The following is a 26,792-nucleotide window of genomic DNA, read 5'->3' as shown; positions in this document are numbered from 1 at the left end:
ATCTGTAGGCTGCTCGCACAGCGTGCTGAATGATTTAAGCCTATTTTGCTCGCTCAAAACTATTTTTAGTCACAAATGCGAGTGCCGTGATGGACGGATCGCCACACTGCCGACATTTTACTCTGCGCGTCACGGCACGCTGTTTGATTGCGTTATCAAAACACACCGCTATTATTCGGCCTTGCTTTTAAGTTATTCCACCGAATACCGAATTTTTTTGCGTATTTGTTTTTTTGCAATATTCGGCCGAATATATTCGGTTACCGAATATTCAGTGCATCCCTAGGTATAATGAAGTATAAGGTCAAGTAAACCCAAAATGTGATGTCCTCATATGAGGACACAGGGTCTCAGGAGGATATATAGTCTCTGTAAAAAGTTTTCCTTTCACTTATTGAGACTACGAACAAAACCTCTGACCTATACCAGTCATTTAGCGTGTGCAGATGGTAGTAACTTGGTGGGCGCTGGTTAAGACATTTTTTCATAAGGCTCATCCCCTGGATAGTAAGCGTAGTCAGGTCATCATCAACATGAGCCAATACAGCATCTGCTGTCACCAGACATTGGGACAAAGGATTACCGGACTGTCTGTATTAATGTCCAACATACTCATGAATTCAGGTACATTTTATCAGCCTAAATACATGAGGAGATTGTCTACAAACGTTCCCCAGGGACCTCCATGCTGCACTGGTGACAAACAGAGTGTCAGAGAGGGCAGGCAGGCAAGCCAACATGATGCCAGAATAAATAGCAGGGTTCTAGGATTCTTCTTTTCCTCTCTTCAGAGGAACTTCAACACATCAAAGATGACACAGCGTAGCTCACTGCTAGCCTGAACCTGTACTTCTGGAGTGGAAGAGGCCCGTCCTGATAGTCGCTAGCATGCCAACCCCTGGCAACAAGCCACAAGTCCGTTGTTTGTAGTGTAACCCTCCAACAACTTCATCCTCCACTCTGTGAATCCACCACCAAATCACCCCACCATAATGGAGGTAACTGCAGTGTTGCCTGAGCTTAGCTAAGCTTGTCCATTAGTCCCAAGAGGCATCACTTGGTTTTGTCTTTGTCAGCCAAATTTTTGTCTTAAACTGAGTAGTACTGGGCGACTCCTATGAAAGGTCGGTAATTTTGTTGTTTACTGTTGGAATATTCTTAAGAAGTTAAAGTTCATTGCTCTTTGAAAGGGCGTACTTGCAACATTATGGTATTGTACCATAATGATATCATTATATCAGTGACATAAAATGGTCAATTATTTCTGGGACAATATATCTTCAAACAAAAGTAAAAGGACAGGCCCACATCACTGAAAATAAGTAAAGTCACACGTCGCTGCTGTTGCTATGATTTCAACACGGATTTGTTGTTCACAGTGTAGCATCAACGGGGAAAACAATAGGTCAACAGTTAGTTTATTGCGTCCTTTCAGAATTTTGTGTCAGGGATGCAGAACACATACGTAGCAACATCACTGAGTATGCACACGTACTCTTTTTGCATTTTCCCTTTCTCGTTGCATTTGGGAAGATACCATGCAAATTGTAGAAATCCTTTCAGTTTTTGGTCATGAATGCAGGTTGGCGATATCCACCTGAGGTGTGGTAATGCAGTATGTATATTGTTCTTGGTTCACTGGCTCCTCTTCACTCTGCTGATATCTTCACAAAGTGAAAAAAGGGAAATGAAAGATAGTGTGAGGGCCACCTCTCTCTGGGGGTATACACTTCAAACACATGCCCCTGAAATCCAGCCAGTGTCTGCCTCTCTCTATGTGTGACAACATGGAAATTTTGACATTTCTATGGCTTTAGAATTCAGCATCGGGCTGTGGGGCTTTGAGACTGCTCCTCCACGAAAGAGAAGGGATCTGTAATTTTTCCAACTCTTCACAGAATTAAAAGACTGCTTTGAAAATATTTTGAGCTCATAACCACAATAAACATCAACTCTCCAGAAAGGCAGCAGTTCTTATTCTAGGATCAGCTCATGCCAGCTACTGTACCTTGACTACAACTCCTACAACAAATCTTTTGAGTCCAAGTGGATGTTTGCGCCAAATTAGGAGAAATTTCCTCATAGCATTCTTCAGATTTGGAAGTCCTAAGAATGAGATGGACGCAAGGTCAAAGAGCCCCTTGACCACAAAATCTTATCAGTTAATCTTTAAGCCCAAGTGGACATTTGTGCCAAATTTGAATAAATTCCCACCAGGCATTTTCGAGATATCAAATTCACAAAATGAGACAGATGGACAACTCAAAAACATAATGCCTCCAGCCACAGCTATCACCAGCGCGGAGGCATAAAAATTAAAATGTCTTTTGTCTGTCCGAAAAGTGTGTACTCACTTTATTTACACAATTTCGGTCCTCACAAATTCATTACGGAACCTTGTAAATAAACAAATTTGAGGACATTCCCTCAAGGCGTTCTTGAGATACTCCATTCACAAGAAAGAGTCACACGAGGTCACAGTGACCTTGACCTTTGACCACAAAAATGTAATCAATTCTTCCTTGTGTACAGCTGTGCCAAATATGAAAACATTCAATCAAGGGGTTCTTAAGATATAGCGTTCATGAGATTGGGAATAGACAGACAGATGGACAGATAACTTATCTATCGCTGGCACGGAGGTATTAATAGATTAAAAACATGACAAGACATGATTACAATGTATTTGGTTCAGTCAAAGGTCATTGTTGCCAGCACTAATAAAATCATGATCACTGGAGCCTGAGACTTGCCTCATCAAACCATAAACAATTCGAGTCAGTCTGTGCAATATCCTTTCATCAATTGTAAAGTTGCTGAAGTACCCCTTGTTTTCTACACCACAGAGACCACATCATTTAGTCAGAACACTTGATAAAATGAGCTTTAAGTGCAGCTTTTGATGCCTCATGAGGGCCACCTGTCCCCTGCGTCACCAGCCAAGCTGTCTTACTTTGTAATAAACTTCACACGCAGACCCCAAAAACATTCACCATTCTAAAACCATTCTGTTCCGCCAGTTAAACAACGCCACATCTTTGATCTTGGTGCAATTTCCCCCCAGTCAAAAACTTCCTGGTGCTTTCATCTTAGCAACGGCTGAACGAGGAACTCTGTCTGGAAACAGGTGTTCTGGTTGTTTGATGTTAGCCTGCGGTGGTCCGGCAGGTTTGGAAACATGAAGCAATCGTGACCCCATTCTGGAAGACCCACAACACACTCCCCCCCCCTCCTCTTTCCTTTCTGATGAGGCAGCCAGGTGCCAAAAATACACGCAGCTGTGTTGAATAAAACATCTGACACACTGACTCCCTGACTGATGGTGGGACAGAAGGAGCCACCCCGGGGACGGAGGGGTCTGGGACTCATTGCATCTATACACTCAACTCATTACACAAGATAATGAGAAAGTTTCAGTGAAGTCGGCTGAAGCAATGAGGCTCAGCCTGGACTGCTGCTGCTGTGGGTGAAGGAGGGAGCTGTCCTGTAGGCTGTGGTGCTGAATCTGACTCTGCTCCTGCAACACAGTGACTTGAGCTGGGTGTGCAGGGGAGTGTCTTGTTTGCCAAAAGGCACAAACGTGATGCAGCTGCTTGACCCAAATGAGCATCATGTAAAAGGCTCAGAGTTTTTGTTTATTGATTTATTGAAGAGAAAACATCCAGGATTTTCAGATTTTTTTGTTGTTGTTTTTTGAGAAAAAGGTGGCAAAGGCAAGAAACTTGAGTGATGACGTCAAAACCAAAAGACTGTTAAAGTTGTCCCCAGTCTCCCCTAATCAAGCCTGTGTTTCCAGTCCGGAGACAAAAAGACTCAAATCCTGAAGAAGTGCAGACGAGACAGAGCTGGTCTACATAAAGACGCCATGTCAGTTGTGTGGGCACAATTCAGTACAAAACAAAGCTTTATGTAAACTTTGTCAGAAAACAACAGAGTGTATGGCAGCCTCTATGGAAGTGTTCAGTGTAGTGTGTGTGTGGCAAGCGAGGAAAGAGCGATGGTGTGTCTGCACTTGGCACAGGAAGGTGAGTTAGACGTCAGGTTAGTAATAAACCATGAACTGTTATGTTAGCTTTAATGGTAGTTTAATGACTTGTAGGTGTGGGTGTGGTAGAGGCAGGTATATCACACTTGGGCATTGGTGGCATTGACTCATTAGCTGCTATTAGCCGCACCTGGGGAGAGAGTATGGGAGGCCCTTGAGCTGAACGGGCACACTACGAGGAAGACGGCAGACGCAAGACATTCAGAAGAAAAAAGAGAATGAAAAAGCATTTGACACGCCACCACAAATCATCCATGTAAATACACATTCACTCTGAACAACCACAAAGAGGAGTGAGCTGGCTGACTGGACAAACAGAACTGCACCCAAGGGGTGTCCAGTGGAGAGCGAGTTGGTCGAGAGGAGCGAGAGCAGTGGCCTGGTGGTGAGTCAACCACACAGTCACCCAGGGAAGTCCAGGTACATTTCTCACGTCTAATGCAACACGTAGGGAGAGGCACTAAGTTACGGGCTTGCTAACCTACGCTAATGAGGTTTCACATGCCTTGTCTGAACCCCCAGATGAGTGAGGCTATTTTAGCAGAGCATAGAGAAATTAAGTCGCATGTTTTGTATCATCTGATCGCCTTCAAACTATTTAGAACGAATATTGGCCAATTGATTGGCGCACCCTTGTCTGTGGGTGTTGAATTTATAACCCTTCCTGTCCCCGACTCTGGCTGCTTAAAGTAAAGATAGTTGCTTAACTGCGTATGAGTGGCGCTAATCATTTTAAACCCTGAATGTATTTTCAATGACACACGATTCACTTAAACCGGTTTCCACATGGATATATGCACCCACAAGTTGCTGCAAGAAGCAAGAAAATGCTGAGGATACAATAGTTTATAGAAGATAAAAATAGCACCACAGTCCCTCTAAATAAATTATTTGTAACCTTTTTGGTTGTGACAGACATAATGTCCACCTGTCACCAATAATCACCATTTGCACCTGCCTGTCTGTCAACTGAATTCTTTTCCACGGCATATTAAATGACCTTTTAAAGGTCTGAAAAGACAAAATATCCAATGATTGACAAGAAAACCATCTGTGATATTCCCTTATTTGGTGTTTAGGTGATGGTGGTGGAAAGCACTGTCTAACACGTCGGGCTGAATTCTCCCACGTGTATTTGACTAGGTTGAGATCACATCATTTTCATACTCATCAAACCATTAAGTGACCCCTTGTGCCCTGTATAGACGCATCTGCATTCATTATGTCTCTGCGCTCATTTATTCAGCCTTTTCATTAATTTGTGACCCATCTGTATGCATATATTACATTATATAGAGGCATTATATCATCACCTGCTCTGAGTCACAGATAATAAATGCGTGTTTGGGGGGTTAGCATTGTAAAGCAGGGCTGTTTATCACTGGTAACATCATCCCACCATGTCATTAACACACTTCCTCTCCGTGACAGACGGCATCTCCAGGCCTGTGGAGGTCGGCCTCATACGAAGTGAGAAAGTAGTGCACTTCCTCCAAGGTTGAAATAGGACAAAACACAGCTATACACAGACAAACTGAGCATCAGGTTATTTTTATCAACAGGCAAGGAGTCATTTTGATCCACATGCTGGCACACCACCAAGACCCAGCGTATTTAGCTGCATATCGATTCAACATTTAAGAGACTAGTTCACTGGCTGTATCAGATTACGGGAGCCGCTGCCCCTTTAAGCCTCTGAGCAACACCAAATCCTGTTTTGAATAAGATTACAAGAGAAACGGGTCTATTTGGTTAATGTGAAGGATGTGAAACACAAGAATCAGGAAGGTATTAACAGGATTCACTGACTCTTCAGTTATTGTTCAGACCCCCTGATGATCCAAACTCTGTTAACGAACCTGGGTGATATTCAATAAATATTATGTCTGTTATATTAACACAGATCTGGCTGTGTTCCAGGCATTCAGAGAAGTCTGCAATGATGCCTCTGAGGCACAACATCGAGCTCACAAATCGTGTCAAACACACATCAAAGGAGGGCTGGTGAGGCAGGTCAATGCAGGAAACAATAATTTAGCCTCTGTGGGACAATTTTAACAGCCATTAAATGAATGATATTATACTCTGTGGTGCACCTTTTTATTTTCCTGCTTTAAACGTATTTATTTGGAGTACGGCTGCATAATATGAGGAAAATATGCAACACACGATAACTGCTGAATATCGCAGTAACAATATTACTTGCGATAAATAAACAGGTTTCAAAGTGGACTCAGTTCTTAACACAGACTTGCAAAGTGTCTATACATGCCACAGTAATCAGCAAGTTTTTTTCCCCACCATTATAAGACTTACAAAACTTAAATGCCTCCATCCACGCCTACTTAGACCATTCAAAAGACGACACAGTGTAGCTTACCGGTAGCCTGCAGCTGCACTTTTGGAGTGGAAGTTGTTAGCTTGCCAAACCCTAGCAACGAGTCAAAGAGTGCGTTGTTTTTCAGTTTTACTCCATGAATCCACCAGCAAACAGGCCGTCCATCCCCGAGAGCCGACTGCAGCACAACGGCTGGATTACAGAGGTAACTGTGGAGTTTCAGGAGCTTCACTAAGCTTCACTATAAGTTGCAAGAGGCATCACTTGGTTTTGATTTTTGTCGGCAAAATTTTGCATTAAGTCTCAAATTGAGTAATTTTGGGCTACTCCGATGAAGGTACTATAATTTTATATATACTTTCTCAAATATTTTAACAGATGTTAACTATTTTTTTTAAAAATGTGTGAAATATTTTTTCACATTCTAATTTCAGTGTCTGAATATTCCCAAGAATTAAAAGTTAATTGCTCTTTGAAAGGGTGCACTTTCAGTATGGTACCTTTGGAACCAACAGTTACCCTTCAGACATGGTACCTAGACCCTAGTGTTTCCACCACAAACAGTGCTCTTAAATGTGGGCGGGGTTGTTGTCACTCACTGTATTTCCTCCTTTATCAGTCTACACCTCGTTTATCGTCCACAGAACGAGGCTGCACGCCGACATTTCCGGAACAAAATATAACAGGCTGCAGTGAGAGTCTCTCTACATGGGATATTTAAATATAGCAGGTTTGTGCATTTAGTCCTTCTCAGGCAAGCTCAGGGGTTTAGTGTTGCTGGAGCCCACAGGAACGATGATCCACGATGCTTTTTTTTCTCTGAGTGAGGATTAGAATATATACAGTTCACATAATCCAGTTGAAATTCATGTATATAAATGCTTGAAGATCCACTCATTACTAAAAGTGTCTGTCATATAAAAACTAAAGTGATGGTCAAAGTTGTCACAGTGAAATTTAAGGTGTGTCGATGGTTTCACGTCATCAACTCATGCACTGAGTAAAATTACAAGTTAACGTTTGCCGGCAGTAGTTTTTTCTCCGACTCCAGCTGCTGTGAGAGGCAGCAAAACATCCTTTCATTTTATAGTTACAGTTTACTAATAAAACTCTCCACAGTATGAACAGAGGTTACATGAGCCTCAAAACCAGCCACAACTCAGCCCTGAGCAGAGTGACCGTCCTCTACTGACCAATCAGACTGCAGTGTTCACAGCTCCACCTTTTAGTACCAGATCTGTGTGCTATGTACCACAACAGAGGGGGGACCAAACATGGGGACGGTACGGCACGGTTCCATTGGTACCTTCCACAACTTCTCACAGTGGAAATGGAGGCAGGTCTAGCTGCAGTGTGTACTCATTGCACTGTACATTTACTACCATTTAAAAACTTCACTGTAAATTTCCTTTCTGCTCTAAACACATCCACCCCCACTCTCTCCGTCTCAATTGCTATGCAGTCCCCAAAGGAGCTACACTACTCTTACAACAGGAGTCATCACTCTTAACCCATTCATATATACCTCTCCAAAGCACAATGAATGCTCTTTTACTTTTCAACTCATATGTTGTTTTAGGATTGACACGGGAAAGATGAGGGAAGTCTCAGAGAGCACTGGCCCAGTCTAACTTCTTCCCATCCCAAAGGCCATCAGGCAGTCTTTATTGTTGGACCCTGCCTGATGGTAAAGGCTCTGTCAGTCTTTACGATAACAGTAAAAGAAACAATATCGTGCAGCTCTAATTTGGAGCTCGTCATCCTGCAAATTCGATGAACCAGGCGCTGCCCTGTTGCTGTGTGTTTTCCATTGAATCTCTTTATATATGCACCCAGAGAAAGGATTATACCCAGAGAGCCAGACTGGTGGACAGAATGACAGGGGGAGAGACAGCACAGAGGAGTGCCGGAGATAGGAGGCAGACTGAGGGTAAACAGAGAGCCAGTTAGTATGTAGTGACCCCGAAGCTTGGGATGGAGTCATGAGTCACTGACTGTGTTTACTGTACACAGACAGAGACAGTGAGACAACATCATTTACTGGCACACCTCTGAGATTCGGGGGCAATCAGCAACTGGTGATTTCCAGTAGGGATGCAAGAAAAGAGGGTGAGGGAGCGGAGGGAGCGGAGCACACAGCTTCCCACAATCACATAAACTGCAAATATCAACAAGGGACTACTGAGAGGACAGAACATTCAGCCAAACAGGACACATTTCTGGGATTTAAAGCTTCTTCAAAAAGAAGATTCCCAACATATCCAATTAATTTTCACTGCTCGGCTGGTCAGGAGCGAATTGCTGATCAAAGCACAGTATCTCCATTTTGCCTTTTTAAATTATAATGAAATTTGTGTAAGCAAAATTGAAATCCATGTGCACCAATGTGGAACTAAGGCCAATTAAGAGATGTTAACAGCCCTTCAGAAATTAATGTGCCGACAGTGATGCAGCTTTTGACGCTCAGCAGCTCGTCCACAAGTTATCGAAAAACTAAAATGTGAGACATTTAATTATGTGCTGATAATTTGTCAACTTTCTCAAATAAGAAACAAAGCGTGCAGCCTCACTGAGCTATCCTTGTTTGTCTGATTCTTGGGTATTTACAGATGAACAGATGAAGGTGTTGTTGCGAGAGTCTGTTACGCAACACAGCCTTGGCTCTTGGTGCCCGCCGAATGTCATGTCTGATTCTCCAGAGGGACAGCCAGATTCAGGTTACAGCAGTATCTAGTGGTTGTGATGCCTCACTGCACCTGCTCCTCCCAAATCTGCATAGCAAACAGCCCCTGAGCATATCATAATGATAATGAGCTCCGGCCTGCTCGCCACGGCGGACGATGTTGTGTTTACACTTCCATAAAACTAAGTTTTCTATCGATTCAAAGCAGCAACATGTGTCTGTTACAGGTCCACAGCCAGCGCGGGGATATTTTTCTGAGCTTGTCTGCTGCTCAGGCCCCGCGGGGGCTCTTAGCGGGTTGGCCAGCCAGAGTGGGAGGATAGGCTCTGGAGTTATTGATTGAAGCTTCTCATAATCTGTGAGCAGGTCCAAGGGTGCTGCAGGGCTGAGCGGGGCGAGGATGTTTGTGTGTGCTTGTGTGAAGTTCTGACATAGAAGTTGCCCTTCCTGCTGCCACTGAATAGGTTCAGCACCTTTTCTGAGGAGCCAAGGTGGCTTGTGGTCCTGCCATAAAACGGCTCATTATGTTACACGGTGAAAAGGTCCAAATTCTTCTATATATATCAAAAGGATTTAAGTTTTGGAGGATAATTCTGTCCCCTGCAAAAAGCCTTTACATGTTTGTAGAGAGATGTGGAACACACAAAGCGCGTCATTGATTTTTAACTGCAGTGTGAATAGTCTTGCTGGCTGACTCAGTCTAATTGTTGGTATTGGTGAAAAAAAAAAATCAAATGACTGGTTGTGTTGCCTCCTGCAGAAGCTTTTTGCTTTTCTAGTTCATGGCTCTTTGTTGCCATCTCTGTGCTAACGTGTTGTCAGCTCTTTTCAAAGTAAGTCGGCTTGCTGAGCTTGTTAGAGGATCTCTGCACCTCACAACTTGATCACATGGCTTCTAAATCCTCATATTTCTTCGGCTGCCTTTGTTGTTGCTCCCCTGCAACTGCTGTGGTTGTAACCTGTTGTTGGTTTTCCGAGTTTATGGTTGCCTTTTTAATCTCCCCACACCCCCACTGGCACTGATTATAAATAACCAAAAGATTTCCATCGGCATCCGTGGTCACTGTCACTCTTTGTCCTTCAGAGAAAGTAGACTGGACACAGAACGGAAATAATCCAAAGCCAGAGGATGACAGAAGTTCCAGAGGAGGGAAAGACAGTGATCCATGGAGACTTTAAAGGGTCAGTTCACCCAAACACAAACCAAATTATATTTACTAACTCACCCCAAGTGGAATCTAACAGGGATGCAGCACACACCATAGGGCTGTGCGATTGCCCCTAAATTTCATATTGTGGATTGTCATTGCTCTAGATTGCCAATACACGATTAAATCGCGGGGTGGGGTGGGGGGTTACGTCCTTGGCACGTGGGGGGTTACGGCCTTGGCAGGTGTCTTACGTCGATCACTACCAGTCAGCATGGCAGCCGACACTGACACCGCTGTGGCTTTGGTGGCAAAGAAAAACACCACATCTCCACCGCATTTTTATATTTTTTGTGTTATAATGACGTTATTTTAATATTTTGCATCACATGCAAAAGTCACCGTCTCCGGCGCTGACAAGCCGGAGACGTGTTGCTCCTCCTCACTTCAAGTCGCTTTCGAATAGTCGTTTTATTTTTGAAAAATCGATTTTTTAATGCGACTATTACTATTCGCCGTCTTATCCCCCCCCCCCCCCCCCCCCCCCCCTTTATTTGACATGCAATTCAGCTCCTAACCGCACGAGGGCAGTATAGGATTGCTACAGCGGTGTGAGATGGGCTACCAGCTAGTTTGATGCTCTTCTACAAACAGGAGAAACATGCAGAGACTACTACTCCGCGAGGAATGTCCGCAGTCATTCGGGCTTTCATAGTCGAGCGCACTTCCGCGTTGTAATTTCCTGTAAAAATATCCGTGAAAAATCCCTGCGATGTGAAAAATACATGCCGAGCAGTCACTGGTGCGTGGCGCGGTCGTAAAATCTGAGCTTTGCGCGCACAGGGCTTGCGGACGTCCGTTTTGAGTCCGTGCAGACCTCCACGGAGTCCGTTCCGCCCGAGTATGTTCGGCCCTTTAACGATGAATGGATCTCTTTTTGCGTGGCTCCGGGAGGGTTGGGGATTATTCGAAAAATTGACGAATAGTTGCCATGATTTTCGAATAGTGTTTTTGCTTGTGCTGCCCATCCCTAACTCTATTGAACGGCCCCGAAGCATGAGCAAACGGGCTGTGTCACTTCGGATCAAAGAGATGTGCCCTGTCACTGTCAGCGCAGGGCTGACAGGGCACCCTCTGCTGAGAAGAGAGAGAGGAGATGGATTGTAGGTCTGTTTGAAAACGGGGCTTCTCTGACAGTCATGTATTTCCCAAAAAAACATCTCTTAATGCACGGTAGAGTGCCGTTTTGTTTTTTCAAAATCGCCTTGATATCCAGCAAATTGCCTGGCAACCCTCCAATCGCCAATATACGATTTGATCGCTGATCGTCCCAGGCCTAACACATCACACATTGTTACTGGCGGATATTCACCTTGTTGACTGCCATCGGCCTATTGGCAAAGAAAGGGACATTCACCGATGGCAGTGGCCAATGTTTTTCTATTGTGTCAGGCTAAAAGAGGGGCTAAAGACAACGGCGTTTCATCATCTAGGTGACAACAGAAAACATATTTGGGAAAAACAGAGATCTTCATTTGGGATGCCTTCGGCACAAAAGAACGCAGTGGAAGACGGACCTGATTTTTTTAAAATTCAGTTCAATTCAATTTTATTTATAAAGCCCAATATCACAACTCACAATTTGCCTCAGAGGCCTTACAGCATACGACATCCCTCTGTCCTTGGACCCTCACAGCGTATAAGGAAAAACTCCCCCCCAAAAAACCCTTTAACAGGGGAAAAAAATGGTAGCAACATCAGGAAGCGCAACTTAGGAAGGGTCCCTCTTCCAGGACGAACAGATAATGCCACATTGTGAACAACTAATCTGTGCTGAAGGGGGCAGGGGGAGAGCTAGTTGATGAAAAGCATTAGCAGCCGCTGGCCAGAACTAACAGCTAAAACAGGTTGCGCTGAGTAACATTATGATGCATTCAAGCTCTGTTCAGTAAAAATGAGCATTAAGTAGCGGTGAATCATTTTACAATTTGGGGTTTTGTTGGGAATTTGTTGAAAATTCGGTAATTTGTTGCAATAATATACGAGTTAAACGAAGAAATGTAAGAAAGGGGTAGGGACATATAAGTTTTACTTCTACCTGCTCCTTTTTGGACACTGTTATCTTTGTCTTTGTCTTTTTACATATATATTTTTGGTTCAAAATAGTCATTCATTCATTCATTCAACATCAGTATTGGTTGATGTAAGCTTTGTTGTCATCAGCAAATAGGATGACATTGACCGATGACAGTGGCCGATGTTTATCTATTGTGTCACATCTGTATTGCACAGACTAAAAAGCAGGGCTCAAGACTAACGGCCACAAACTTAAACTAATGAGCAGGTTCAACAACAGTACAATGATTGTCAGGTAAATGGGCTCTGTGATGTCACTGTTGTGATGTGATGGCTCACATCAGCCATCATCCTGTCGTCTTGGGGACGATAGAAAACATCTTCCCAAGGATGTTGTCAGTACAAATGGATGCAATAAACTCACTATCGAGGTGTCAGAGAAGACACGCAGTTTTTTTTAGTATGATGAAGCCCTACACGACTTTAAAACAGTTTCGTTATGTTTTTATAATTAAGATTACTTTGCTTCCCTGGCACAAATGGGGATGAAATAACCACAAAAACAAAATACAACAGCAACAAAAACAGCAGTATCAGTATCAGCCCGAAGTTTCACAATCGTGCACCCCTCGTATCTCTGCCTCTAACCTAACACAATGAAGGTGAAAGACATTTTGTTTGTGGAGCCTGAAGCATCAAAAAATTACACTTGAAAAACCCAATCAACATGTTTCTCTGGAAACAATGTCCCAGTTATTTGGGGATAATCAGCCAATCTTGGTGTTAACAGTCATTTCACCTTTATTGTGATTTGGCGGCATTAAAGTTGAATAATATTCAGCCTGGGTACCACTTTTAATTGGAATACTTGTTGTTAACGGCGACAGCCTTGCAGGGTTTGTTTTGCAATGCACAATGCATGCATAATCCACATTTGTAAGTGGCTGCCTCTTCATTAACAACGTTTAAGAAATGAATGTGAGGAAATCCATCATTATCGCAACTCGCAATCACCAAACCCTACAGCCGGTGCAAACTCATAATCTCAGGCAATTTGCATATGCAATTAGTGTGAGCTTCAAGGAAAGGATGTGATTGACAGGACTGAAATGTTTTGCCTAGTTGGTCTGATTGAACCCAATTTAGAGAGTAACCATGGTCGACTTTATGGGAAATGTTTTGCACATTGTATCTCTCAAGCCAATTTTGAGATACTTACATATGCCTGACACCCCTCCTGGAGTATAGGCTGCCAACAAGGAACCTATTTTGAGATACTACAGCAGTTGAATAATGAAAATATTGTTTGACAGCTTGACCTCCAGGCCCCAACTGCAGCAAATACGTCCAAGAAACCAAATTTGCTCACCAATTTGCTGGCCAAAAGCACTGTATTACTGGTGCACACAGAGACACCAGATACACACTACAGACACAGACCTGACAGTCAGGAAAATTCTTCAATTGTACGGCACCGAGTCCATTTTTCAGGAGAGTTTTGATGATTTTGTCACCAAGAAACAAAAAAATCACGCTGCCAGTTTGATGGAACTGACATAGAAGGCATTATATTTTTGCCCCAGTGCTTGTCTTCCTTTCTTTCTCATGTTTACACCCCCATCCTCAAGGTTACTCATCTGGCCGTTGGAGTAGAAATCAATGGCAAGTACAGGCCTGAGAGTTTAAGAATCTCGCTGTGCGTATGGGACGTGAAGGGACAGCCATGTTTCATTAGAAATTCAAGGCCAATCTGTTCCCAGCGAGGGAAAGCAGGATGTCAAGGTAATGAGTTAATTTAGGAGATAAGGAACAGCAAATGTAATCTCTGAAATTTTACCAGCAGCAAAAATGGCTCCTGAAGCCTCAAGCCCAGCCTATCGGAGGGTAAAAAAGTCACCCATTATCACAATAGTCTAAGCTCTCCGTTCTCTACAGGGCAGTAAATATGGGCAATCATCCTCTCAGAATATTGTAAAGTTTAACCTCAGGCTTCATTGTAAAGATCCCATTAAACCCTCTGGTGTGAATAACTGAGCAGGGATCACTTCAGATGCTTTAGCTTAAGCAGCAAAGAGCAGGAAGTCAAACAGCTTAAGAGACCACAATAATTTCTGCCACTATCGCAGACCCCAGACTACCCAGTATGCCAGCATTATATCAAATTTAAGCAGATGCCTAGTTATTATCCCCAAGTGGGCCGGGTTGGCCCCGTGGCGCTGTGGTAATGAGTGTTTTTTCGTCTGACTGGGTGGACATGTTTTGGAAGAAAGGCCGCTGTCTGCCCCCCCAAGATGCTCCGCTTTGAGAATGAACTCCGCACAGCACGGACCTATATGCCTCCACATTTGCATCATCCTTCACGGGAGCCCCAAACATGTCAAGACCGCTCCATTTCTCAAGGATGAATTGGTTTGTAGAGTAAACAAGAGAAGTGGAAATTGAGGCCACTTGCTGTTATATCTCCCCCCGTCTTTTGAGCTGTGGGCTTTCGCTGGTTGTGCTATTATTCCGGCAATTTACTCTTGCTGTATTGGTTGGCAGTTCCCTCAAATGAAAATATTCCTGTAGTTGAGGGTGTAATACCATGTTTTGGGTTTTTTTTTTATCTAAAAAGGGGACCCCCTGAAGAAGGAGCAGGGACAGCGGTGCGACGTAATGAGAGCAGCTTATGATAGATAACCAGACGGATCACGTAGAGCGATGTACAACGCTCACACGTGTCATGTACAGTACAGTGGCTGATGGGTGAGGAAGAGCATGGGGGAGGCGGCTGGCATGACAACCTACAGCAGGCAGGAGACTTGGTTGCCATGGCGACAAACAAGGATGTTTGCATCAGAGACAAATCTCAGTGGCGGTCGGCAGCGGAGGGCACACATGCCGCTCGACTAACAGTAATGGAGAATTGCCGGGGCCAGAGATGAGAAAAGGTGGGGTGAAAGGGAGGAATGCCTTTTCCTTATCACTCCCGCACAATCTCTTTCCCACAGCAGGGCTGAGCCACACTGTAGGAGGGGGGTTCCTGTCCAACAGGGACACAAGGACTCACTCGTTCAACAGCTAATGACCCCTCTTGCCTTGCTGTATTAGAGAGAAGAATTAAATCATCTTCACAGTAGGGTCACTTGAAAATATTAAGGCTGTAACGGTGTGTTTTGTGCCTGTTCATTTACTCTTTTTAATCCATCCACGGTGAATTTAATAAGCATGCAATGACCTTGATTGGTAGCAAAAACATGCAGCCATGAGACTCACTTGAGAAAGCTGCTCTCTTCAGTCCAATGTGAACTCAGTTGACAGTGAGAGAGGCAGTAAGTTGTATATCTGTGACAACTATTCAAGCTTTCCAGCACATGTTGAATTTATCGTGACACGTTTAAAATTCCACCAAGGTCATTTGTGTCACGGCCAGGGCGGTGCAGGGTGACACTGACTTTAATTGCTTTTTTTTTTATCCCATCATGTCCGTGTATTTTGCACACACTGCCAGGGTGTCGTGTTGCTTTATGACTCATGCATCCTCCGAGGGCGCCCAGGAGCAGCAAGTAAACTGTAAGCAGAGCCAAGAGGCAACTTATTGGACGCAGCTTTTTCTGTTTCCCCTCGTCGTGCTGACATATTCTGGGGACACTGACGGAGCCTCTGGAGGATTGTGAGCTTGTACGAGCTGTAAAACTCACAATTAGCCTTTTCTCCTTTAGATAAGACTCAGCATGAGGCGTTGAGTTGTGAATGTGTCATTTTGTTCATTTGATGCATTCCACTTTGTAACAGTCGGTCCACATTACTTAATTTACACCAAAAATTGCAGCCGTTTTGCTCTTACAAACTTATGAATGGGAGGTAGGCTGAAGAATTGACACTAGTAATTTGGATTCCAGGCTCATCTCCATACTGACACTTTACACTTAATACAGAGAGGCTAAATCAACAGGGGACCATGGTGGAGCACCTCTAATCTAATCATTTCGGACAAAAAAAATGAACAATGTGAGCCAAAAACACAATTACACAAAGAACAGCAGTTGGTTAGGTTATTACTGACATTACCCTGGAGGTAAGGTGCCACGCTCTCCTCTATTTTCTTTTCTACTGCCTTCAACGTGATCTCATCCCTGCTCCTCATATTTTGCCAGCTGGGCAGAAGCCGTTGGCGTTCCTGAAATAAAGCTGAGGGGAGTCTTTTGCATTGTATCTTGACGCAGCGTTAAGAAGGGGATTAAGTTTTGGTTTTTTTAAAAGATATTTTTTAGGGCATTTTTGCCTTTAATGGACAGGACAGGTAAGTTTTGGGGGGGGGGGGGGGGGGGTGACATGCAGCAAAGGGCCACAGGCTGGACTCGAACCTCGAATAGCCTTGTACATGGGGCGCCTGCTCTACCCACTAAGCCACTGACGCCCCAGAAGGGGATTAAGTTAAGGCAAAAAAAAAAACTACTTAGTGATGGTAAGGAAAGAAACACAAAGGGAGAGGGTCGGTGGTTAGATTTAGGCAACTATACTACTTAGTTAAGGTGAGGAAAAAAGCACAGATGAAAGAGGTCAGCTATTAGGTTTAGGCAACAAAAGTACTTGGTTATGATTAGGAAAGGACAACAGACGTCACAAAAAGAACACCAGGCTTTAAATGTCACAAACAGGGCGGTAAGAGGGGGTCAGTCTTTAGGTTAAGGAAACAAAACTACTTGGTTATGGTTAAGAAAAGATCCCAGATGGAAGGGGTCGGCAGTTGGGTTTAGCTAACAAACTCCTTGGTTATGGTTAGGAAAAGGTCACAGATGGAAGGGGCTGGCTGTTAGGTTAGGCAACTAAACTACTTGGTTATGGTTAAAGACATATCAGAGATGTCGCTAAAGAAACACCTGTCTTTAAGTGGCACAAACGCGGTGGTAAGAAAGGGTCGGCGGTTAGGTTTAGGCAACAAAACTACTTTGTTATGGTTAAGAAAAGATCACAGACTGAGGGGGCCCGCCATTAGATTCAAACAGCAAAACTACTTGGTTATAGTTAGGGAGTTAGATCGCAGATGGAAGGGTCATCAGTCAGGTTTAGGCAACAAATCTACCTGGTTATGGTAAAGGAAAGATCGAAGACATCGCTAAAGTGGCACAAACATGGCAGTAAAAAGGGGTCGGCGGTTAGGTTTAGACAACAAAACTCTTCGGTTACAGTTGAGAAAAGATTGGAAATGTCACTAAAGAAACACCCCTCTTCAAGTGGCACAAACGTGGTGGTAAGAAGGCTTTCAGAGGTTAGGCTAGGCAACAAAACGACATGGTTATGGCTGAGGAAACATTTGAGATGTCACTAAAGAAACACCTGTCTTTAGGTGGCACAAACGTGGCAGTAAGAAGGCTTTTAGAGGTTGGGCTTAGGCAACAAAACTACTTGGTTAGGCGTTCGGAGAAGATCACGAAAGGAGGGGGTCACCAGATAGACTGAGGCAACAAAACTACTTGGTAATGATTAGGAAAAGATGGCAGATGTCGCTAAAAGAACATCCGGCTTTTGAGTGGCACAAATTTGGTGGTAAGAAGGGGTCAGCGGTTAGGTTTGGGCAACAAAAGTACTTGGTCATGGTTAGAAAAAGATTACAGAAGTTGAGTGGCACAAATGCGTCTGGAAAGGCAGCCACATGTCGCTAAAAGAACACCCGGCTTTAAATGGCACAAACACCACAATTGATGTTGTTGTTGATTGGTCTTGAACACCACTCTCCTGGGTCAAATTCTCGTGTTTGTTGGACCTACCCACCTCAGCCGCCCACCCTGAGTGGACTTTCATGCTCTTTAGACTGCGCATGCTGCTGTGAGCATCAAATAATGACACAGATGGATTTATATGAAATTGGAGGAAAGCCCAGTACGTCTAACACACACATGAAACGGTGCTGCTAGCATCATGAGTGAGTGAGTGGAGGCTGCTGCCTTGATATCAGCATGTTGAGCAGGTGCATCATGGGATGCCCCCATGTGTCTTTAGGGCTGGGTGGATGTGCATGAGCGTTTAAGGTAAGCATGGGAACAGAAGGATGGCCTTTTTTTTTTTAAACACCTTATTACATTCATGAAACATTAAAAATGTCCTCCAGGGCCTCTTTTTTATGCTGCTTGCCCTTCAGTAATAATTAATACAGTCTTTCATTAGGCAAAGGGGATGTTTCGCCCACTATGTAGAGGCGAGGCTGGGGGCTCAGGAGGACAGACATGGAGCACACGGGGCAAGGCTTCTGTCCCTCTGCAGTCCCACACACCCAGATGGTATTAATCTCTAATAACTTCCCCACAAAGCACCTTCAGGCAGCGGCAGGAGAAATGCTATGGGTAGGTGATACGTTTTACCAGCCCTAAGTATGAATCAGGATATTAAAAAATTGTAGGAGGGCAAAAGCAATTTCCCCCTAAAGGGGATTTTAAAATTACAGCTCTCAGACTGGAAGTTTTGCCATAAAATCATTTTCTCGTCCTTACCTATCACAATGAAACACCTCCCCTCCGCCACCGTCGCTATACGTGGACACCCAAGATAACTTCTGTAAATGAAAATCTCTCTGCCAGACAGTCATGACAAAGCCATGAAATAAAGCCTCCATAAATACACTTTGTACAGGCTATTGTACATTTATGACAGGCAGTCAAAGTTAATAACATCCAGTAATATTATTTTTTCTGAGGATTTTCCCTGGGAAGAGAAATCTAAGTTAAGTCATTGTAACATTAATTTTCTCTGACTACTCTGAAGCCATTCACTTATGTATATTTAATTAAGCAGACTGTTGTTGAATCTGCAAACTGAGGCAGACATATCCAACACAGACTTTTTTTTTTTTTGACTGGCTTCATTAGACATTGTTCAGACTTGGGGACTGATCCTTTCCGACTCACTGTGACTTAACAGCGACTGTTTTGACCGAGCAGCAGCTGATAAATATGAATTTAAATGCAGTGGCATACAGCTGGAAGAATGGGCTTTTGTCGCTCACCAAACAATGCTGTGGTTCCTCTGCACAAATGAAAACACCCTCATAAGCTTTGTTGCATTGTGAGAAAAGGTCCCGCTCATGCTCTGTTAAATTCAGCAGCTTTACACCATGTGATACGCTGTCAAATATGCTGCATGATGAAGTCAGCAGAGAAGACTCAAGTTGACATTTGGGAGATGCTGTTTTTTATTTTTGCTGACATCTTTCGTCCCTGGAATTGTATTAAATGTCCAAGAGTTGGGGTCTCATCCTTGGTTGCTGTGAGATGATTAAACTACCTCCTTTAATGGAATTTCCTTTATAAGAACATATATGTGTCTTTGTTTAACTCTGTCAATAGAATGAGTACATGTGTGCATGTGGATTGATCATGTAATCTGAGTCTTATCTCTGTGGGTCTACAGAGATCAAGCAGTCCTGAGTTCTATACACCTCGTCAAACACTGAGCTTCAACTCAGGACTTAGACCAAGATAATTAGCTTATCAGTGTCAGGTCTTTAAAACAACACTGATACCAGTTAGCCTAGCTATAAGAGCTACGAGGAGGAGCTTCCCCAATTAGTGCCTTATTACTGTACACATAATGGAGTTCAGGGTGGTCTTAGGAAAATGATTTTCAGAAGCAAAATGTGAAATTCAAGGTGCTGGATTCGTATTTTACCCTGAATCCTAATGGATAACGTAAGCCATTTTAGACTTTAAGATTTCATAATTTGTTTCGACATGGTTGAGGCACTGTCTACACATATCCAGAATGGAAATCCACATCCCCTCCCTTTACAAAAAATCTCCATCCATACTACAAGGCAGTCTTGTCTTGTCACAAAGGTGGTAAAGTGTGCAGGCTAACGTTACCTTTCCAAAAACACCCACAGGAGATCTCTTCACCATTGATTATCGTTTGATATAAGGACGAAGGAGCTCACTCAAAGATATGAGTGATGCTCTAGACATGCTAAAGTTTTCCTCCCACTTCCTACTGACAACAATCTAACTCTTGACAATGTGCCACCACTGGCTGGTTTGACCAGGCTTGATCCAAAGCCGTCACATCTGGTGGACATTAAACCACAAAAGAGGTGGCCCAAACAATACTGGGCGCAGCACACGCCTTCATTCATCCGTCAAACGGCACATCAATACTAAGTTAAAGTGCAAAGTAGTTATTAGACCACACTGTGCTAACGAAACGTAGAAAAATCAGTAGTCCGCTAATGCTAATTACATAAAGAAACAATGGCCCTATATGACATCATAGTTTCCTAAAAGCTTCATTTCATATGTCGACTCCAAAGACTGTATAAAAATGGAAAACATTACAACTCCCCAAAAGTGAAGCCAAAACATTTCAATCGCCCCCTGGTGGCTGGCTGCAGTATAGGTCATAAAGGCCACCCTCTCTATGTTAGTGGATGAGACATGGGCCAAACTAGAAACTCAAAGTACACATCAAATAATTTTTTCCCAAAGATGGTTTCTCTCAGTTAAGGTAATTTTATGTTGAGGTGTTTCTGTGGAAAACTTGATACCGCAGAGATTGCTACTGAGCAGTGTCTGGCTCCAAATGACATCACCAGAGCAAGATGGCAACAACCACATCCAGAACATTTTCACTTCACTTCTGTACAGTGGGAGTAAGTAGAGAGCATTTGTTCACCAATACATAAAGTCAATGGTCCAGAGTTTTGAAAATTCTTTTGAAAACTCTCCTTGCATGTTGACCTTTGGAAACTATCCGTTTTCAAAAATATCTGTACACATATAGACAGGCCCTTATTCTGTCCCAAGTGCTACAAGAACCAAGAGATACTGCCAAAAAAATCAATCTTAATTCTCCACAAAGTGTGTTGGAGTAGCTTCGTCATGTAGCACTTAATAAGATTTTGTCCAGAAATCATCAGTATGATTGAAATGTCTGGCATCAGGATGAAAATAATACGCTGTCACTGTCAGAAAAATCAATTCAGCTGAATTACTTCGCTCTCTTTAATTTTGTTTATTTAATTGAGTTCGACCGATAAGTCACAGTGTGAAATATTCACAACAACCTCGCTTGTTTTGACCCTGAGAAGCAATCTATGTGAGCAAACTCTACACTCTAGATTGGATACTGCAGATTTGCATATATATCTTGAGAGGAGATTTGGAAGGCACATAGAAGCATAAGCCTATATTTAATGTACATACACTGAAGGCATGGTTAATTCGCAAAACAACATTGTAGAAAATGATCTCACTCTGTGATGCCACGCTGGCTGGCTAACGGGCAGTGTTCAATATTTCAGTTCCATGAAGAAAACAAACACGGCTAATAGAAAACTGTATGCGGTCGTGTTTACTTGGAGGAATCGAAAAACTGTGTGAGTTAATTTAGTCAGATTTCATACTTAATGACAGAAGAAGTATATTTGAAATGTGATGAAGTTTCTTATCAGTTTTTGCTTTACACTGAAAGCTGCTTCTCTCCTCTGCAGCTGAACATTTGCAGTTCGAAACTTGTATGACAGATTGATCTATGATTGACTTTGGGTTTTTTTTGGTGTTTCTCATTACAAGGTCAGTTGGACTGCATACTACATTAGCTTAAGCAGCATTATATATTTTTACAGTGTTCAATCGATGTATTTGACCTACTGTGGCAGTGACACAGTGATCATGACTGGGCTGTAATTAATAGTCAATCAATAATCAGCTCCACAGGATGAGGGCACAAGGATGAGAAGATCGTAATGATGGATATAGGGAGGTATTTGGACGTGGAGAAAAAGCCCAGCAAGAAGAGAGAGCAGGGAAACTACTCCAGAGGCATCCATCTCCACCAGCATGAGTCGGTCTCTGTGGTGACAGTGTCACTGATCTGGTCACATCCCTACTCACAGGCGCCCACCACCAAATGGCCACCCAAGGTCAAATCATAAGAGAGATGTTATTTATAGCATCCATTCTGCATTGCTATCCAGAGAAGAAACAAACACCCGTCTCATTATTTTTGCCGTCCTGCTGCTTTGGGTACACTTTGCTTTTCCCTGGCTCCACTTCCTTTGCCCTCACCTCCATCCATCTTCTACTAAACTGATCATAAGTGAGAGGCTTCAGACAAATGTAAAGCAATCTTGGCAGACGCCCTTTTATCCTTGCCTTTGGCTTTTTGAAAAGTTCGCCCCAGATAACCAGACAAAAGGTTATTGTTGCTTGGACACCAGGTTTGGGACGTTGGGCCTTTATCTCTCATTAATAGCTGCTTAACAAGCCTGATAAAACATGACAACACCTCGGGCGACAGCTGACTGGCCACTTGATTACTTTGGGAGTCAACATCTGCCCCCGCCCTCTCAAGCTTGGTGTAAATAAGATCAGAAGATGACGTGTTGAGACTTTAGAGCCAAAATTAGGAATTCACAATTTCTCTAGCACTTCATTGCTGCACCTTGAAAGTCGAAGATTTGATTCAGACACCCCTTTGTCGACCGAGATTCGAGGCAACCTCTAGCTCATGTGCCCCCCACTCTGTTTCTCTCACACACACACATGCAGTGGCACTGATTGCAGTGTCGGGTTTGGTTGCCTATTGCAAAACTTCGGATATTTGCAGGTAATTATCACTTAAGCTCAGAAGCCATAAACCATTCGGGACACCCCTTGAGTGCTTCTCGCTTTCACACTGCTCTCTGGTACAGGCAGCTGCCGACCCAGACCCAGGGTGAGTCTAAGTTGATGGAGGCTTTGCCCGGTCAGGTTCTGAAATAACGTTTTCTTCCGCCATCTGCTTAGAAGTGGAGAATTCACAGCCCACAACAAATTAATACGATACAGTGTCTGGCTTTGTTTGATATCTACATATCAACAAAAATGTTGTACATTTCCAGGCCGTCGTTGGCGTAGCTAGCACACATTAGCTTGGAGGGCTTGTTTACTAGAGATGCGCGCGATTAGTCTTCTAAACAATTAACAGCCGCCCCCTCGCTAGTTGGGACCAGAAATATTAGTCGGTTAAACCAATTAGTGTTTCATTCATGTACAAGGTCGCTTAACTGTCATGCAGCTGCCCGCCACTAGTGGGTGCTACAGAGCCGTCAAACAGCAGTCGCCCTCCCCCGCAGTAATGCTCGAGTAGACTGGAGTTTTAAAACAGCACGATGGGAAATAAAGATAATCTGCAAGGTTCAATGTGCCCCACATTTCAGAGGCTATTTATGTATTTTAGATGTTATTTTAGTGGTTAACTTTTGACTGAGTTGCCGTCATTTTCACATTCATACCGCATGGCGCAAAGTGTCTCGTAGCGGCATTTAAAATCTGACATGGTTGTTGAAGATTGTGATTAAAGGCTTCAAAGGGCTCTTAATGCACACAGTATTTTTGGGACAAAGTTTCAAATACTTAATAAATTGTGCTTAATTTTGACTGTTTGAGTGTTTTCCTTTTTTCTTAATTAAAATTTTCATTTAGTCGACAGGGAAATTAGTCACCAGGAACATCCCTATTGTTTACTATGTGAACTTTGCTGCCACCCTGAACATCCCACCGAACCACATTTAGTAAATTCTTAAACTCTATTCGAAAAGGAATGAGAAGTCAAATATTTGTGTTGAACAACCAAATCCAATTCGACTGGCATCATTCTGGGTTGGGTGCAGCTGTAATCCTGACCCCAAACTCATATCACACAATTTCAAATAGCACCCTGTGCCATGACTACACTCAGTCAGGGCTCCCTGAAACCCTGAAAATATCTCCTACCTGTTTCAAAAAGTGATTGCCAGCCAACAGTCCACGCTGCATCCATCAGTGCAGACACAGCCTCAGCCTGTCTGATTCAGTTAGTGCTTATGAAATGGAGCATCTGCAGAAGCTCCCAGAGAGTATGTAAACATAAGCTCTGCCTTGGGAAATGAGCTGAGGGGTCATTTAGATTTGGGTGTGGGAAGCATGGAGTGCTGCCTCGCTCTCACTCTCTCTGTCACCTGGTAACAGTTTGACACACGGGAGCTTCCCGGCTAATGTATTCCGAGCACTAGGCTAAACAGCAACACCTGAGCAACCCCCTAAACCCACTCCCCTCCCCTCCCCTCCCTTCTCTTTCTCTCCTGTTGCATTGGCTGAACCTGCCTCCTCAGATATTAGGTAATCCGGGAGCAGGCGAGAGGTGATAGGCCGCCCCAGTCTTTTGACGGTACCTTATTTGTCAGCGAAGCCGCGCTACAATCACCACGGATATGCTTGACATGTTTGCCGAGAGCCAGGAGCCGTTTCTTTTCCGTGTGCACTGTGCAGTAGCCATTCGGCAATCTATCAGTGAACCTGTGGGAGGTGATAAGCCTCCTTTACAGCGCGGGGGGTTCCCGCCAATCACAAAAATAGCTGAGATATTGTACCATATGCAAGTCAAGTGGTTTTTCAATTGTATCTGCTCACTGTATAGATTCATGAGCTTAGAAAGACTACAGGAATTCATTATCAGCGGTGAGTTTGTCTAATAGATTATCAGCACAAGGTACAGAGAGGAACAAAAGCGTGTAGGAGAAAAGTCACAGACAGAGAGGGATGTCTTGTTCCCTTTTCAAATAGCATTACAGCTCATTTCCGAATCAATAGCTTGCCTCTTTCCTCCCTGCCCAAGATAAACCCATCACAATTGAAGGATGGAGGAGAGTGGAGAGAGAGAGAAAAAAAACACAGGGCACCAGAGCCACAGCCGGCCCGTTTTATCTGATGGAGAGAGGTGAACAAACGGAGGGATTAGCTTCCATGGGATGAAAGCAGCTGCTCGTCTTCCGTCTCCATTCCCCTCCCCTCCTCTCCTCTCTCCTAGTCTCTCCATCCGCCCACATCCACACTGTGGTCTCCCCTCGCAATGAGACATGCTCTATACGTTGATCTGATATTGCCAGCTGCGTTCCACCCTGTACCTACAGCAGTTTCCCCCAGCAAACACAAAAGGCGTTGAAAGGCGCACATGGCGATGAAAGGCGCGGCAAAAACAGGCGCCAAAAAATTGTGTCACGGCGGAGAGGGGTTGGGAGTTGTAGCAAAGTGCACTTCCCCTGTGGCACCCTCAAAGCACCCACCCTTCCTGATTATGTCACCGAGACACCAATACTTCAACACACACACCGCCACGAAAAAAACCCACCCACAAACAATCAAGGGACACCCTGTTTCTTTGTAACTTCTGGGCTGACCCAAAGAGGAAATGTGCGCTCTTACCTGGCAACACCTTCAGCTCCGAATCTGCTCACCCTGACAAGGAGGCACGCTCATCTGGAGTAGAAGAAGGGAGTCTTGGAGAGAGAGAGTGTGTGTATGAGTGTAAGGCTGCGAGAGAAAGAGAGGGAGAGAGAGAAGGAGGGAAAGTGAGAGGTGGAGCTTGGTTTGGAGGAGAGAGGGAGGAGGAGAGAAAGAGGGCTGGATGATGACTCTGTCTGCCGTCTATATAGCCAGTCTTGTGGGAGCAGAGTGGATGGCGCTAGATCACCTTCTGTTCAAACACAGGTGGCGGCTGCACCTCGTGTACGGCTGGGAGACAGAAACCTGGGGGCAGAGAAGAGGAGGCGGAGGAGGAGGAGGAGGTGTGAGAGAGACAGGAGAGACTCTGGGCTGTTCAAGCCAGCGTCGTCACGCGGCAGTTCCTAGGAATCCCTCCAGTAAGAGGGGCACTGCATCACTGAGTCCTTGGCTGTGATTGGCTGGGTAGTGGGGAGACGCCAAGGATGTTGGGCAACGGCGTGTAACCTAAGATGACCCCTTCTACACACATTAACATGCCTTGTTTGTGTTTCGCAGCCCCTCTGGGCGCCCGTCACCTTCAAGGACACGTCAAAAAAATCCCCCAGGATCTCGAGATCCCTGGGTGCATGTCTGTGTGTGTGTGTGTTTGTCACTTCATAGTGAGCCATGATCTGCCCTTGCACATGGATAAATACAACAACACACACATGCATGCACACACACAACATCTTACAAGAACTTGTCCATGAAGGGGAGATGATTTCCCCAGAGGACGGCTGAGCCTGTCAACACAAAAGCCACACAAACACCTGCAAGGACGATCTTTCATTAGGGTGATTGAGTATGTTGTCAAACTGACCTCAGAGCCAGTGGAGAGGTTATATAGTGAGACAAAATCAAATCCAGTGTAATTCAACACGACTGATGTTGATTATTCCGCCGTGCATATGGGCTCATTTATTATGTAAATTATAATTACAATACTTGTAATTGATGAACTATTACTCCATTAGATTTAAATAAAAATGCCATTAAACCCACCAATCTTATATAAAGGCTTCAAATTCAAAGGAGGAAATGAAGCGGCGGAGATGTGCCAGCAAAGTGATCATGTGACACGGGACTCATGAATATGGAAAAGGACTGATAATGCCATTTTTAGCTGCCTCAGGTTGCAAACCAGGTCCTCTATTGGCTGCACAGGAGAGCTGAATAAAAGCAGCACCCAGCTGCACTCAAAGGTCAGACACAAACCAACAGGCTGCAGGATGAATAGAGCTCTCTGTCCTAT

The 26,792-nt window shown here is 44.0% G+C and overlaps 1 protein-coding gene across 1 annotated transcript in view; it reads right to left on the bottom strand.

Annotated features, from left to right (window-relative positions):
* The window catches only part of syt1a (synaptotagmin Ia), a 297,749-nt gene extending 272,175 nt beyond the window's left edge, over positions 1 to 25,574 (bottom strand). The window contains exon 1 of the mRNA XM_050036768.1: positions 25,481 to 25,574. The gene's annotated coding sequence lies outside the window, so the exon portion shown is untranslated. The remainder of the gene's footprint in view (positions 1 to 25,480) is intronic.
* Positions 25,575 to 26,792: the final 1,218 nt, after the last annotated feature.

The sequence above is a fragment of the Epinephelus moara genome, chromosome 23 (genome assembly GCF_006386435.1).
Source record: "Epinephelus moara isolate mb chromosome 23, YSFRI_EMoa_1.0, whole genome shotgun sequence".
Taxonomy (NCBI): Eukaryota; Metazoa; Chordata; class Actinopteri; order Perciformes; family Serranidae; genus Epinephelus; species Epinephelus moara.
This window is presented reverse-complemented; position numbering and strand designations above follow the sequence as displayed.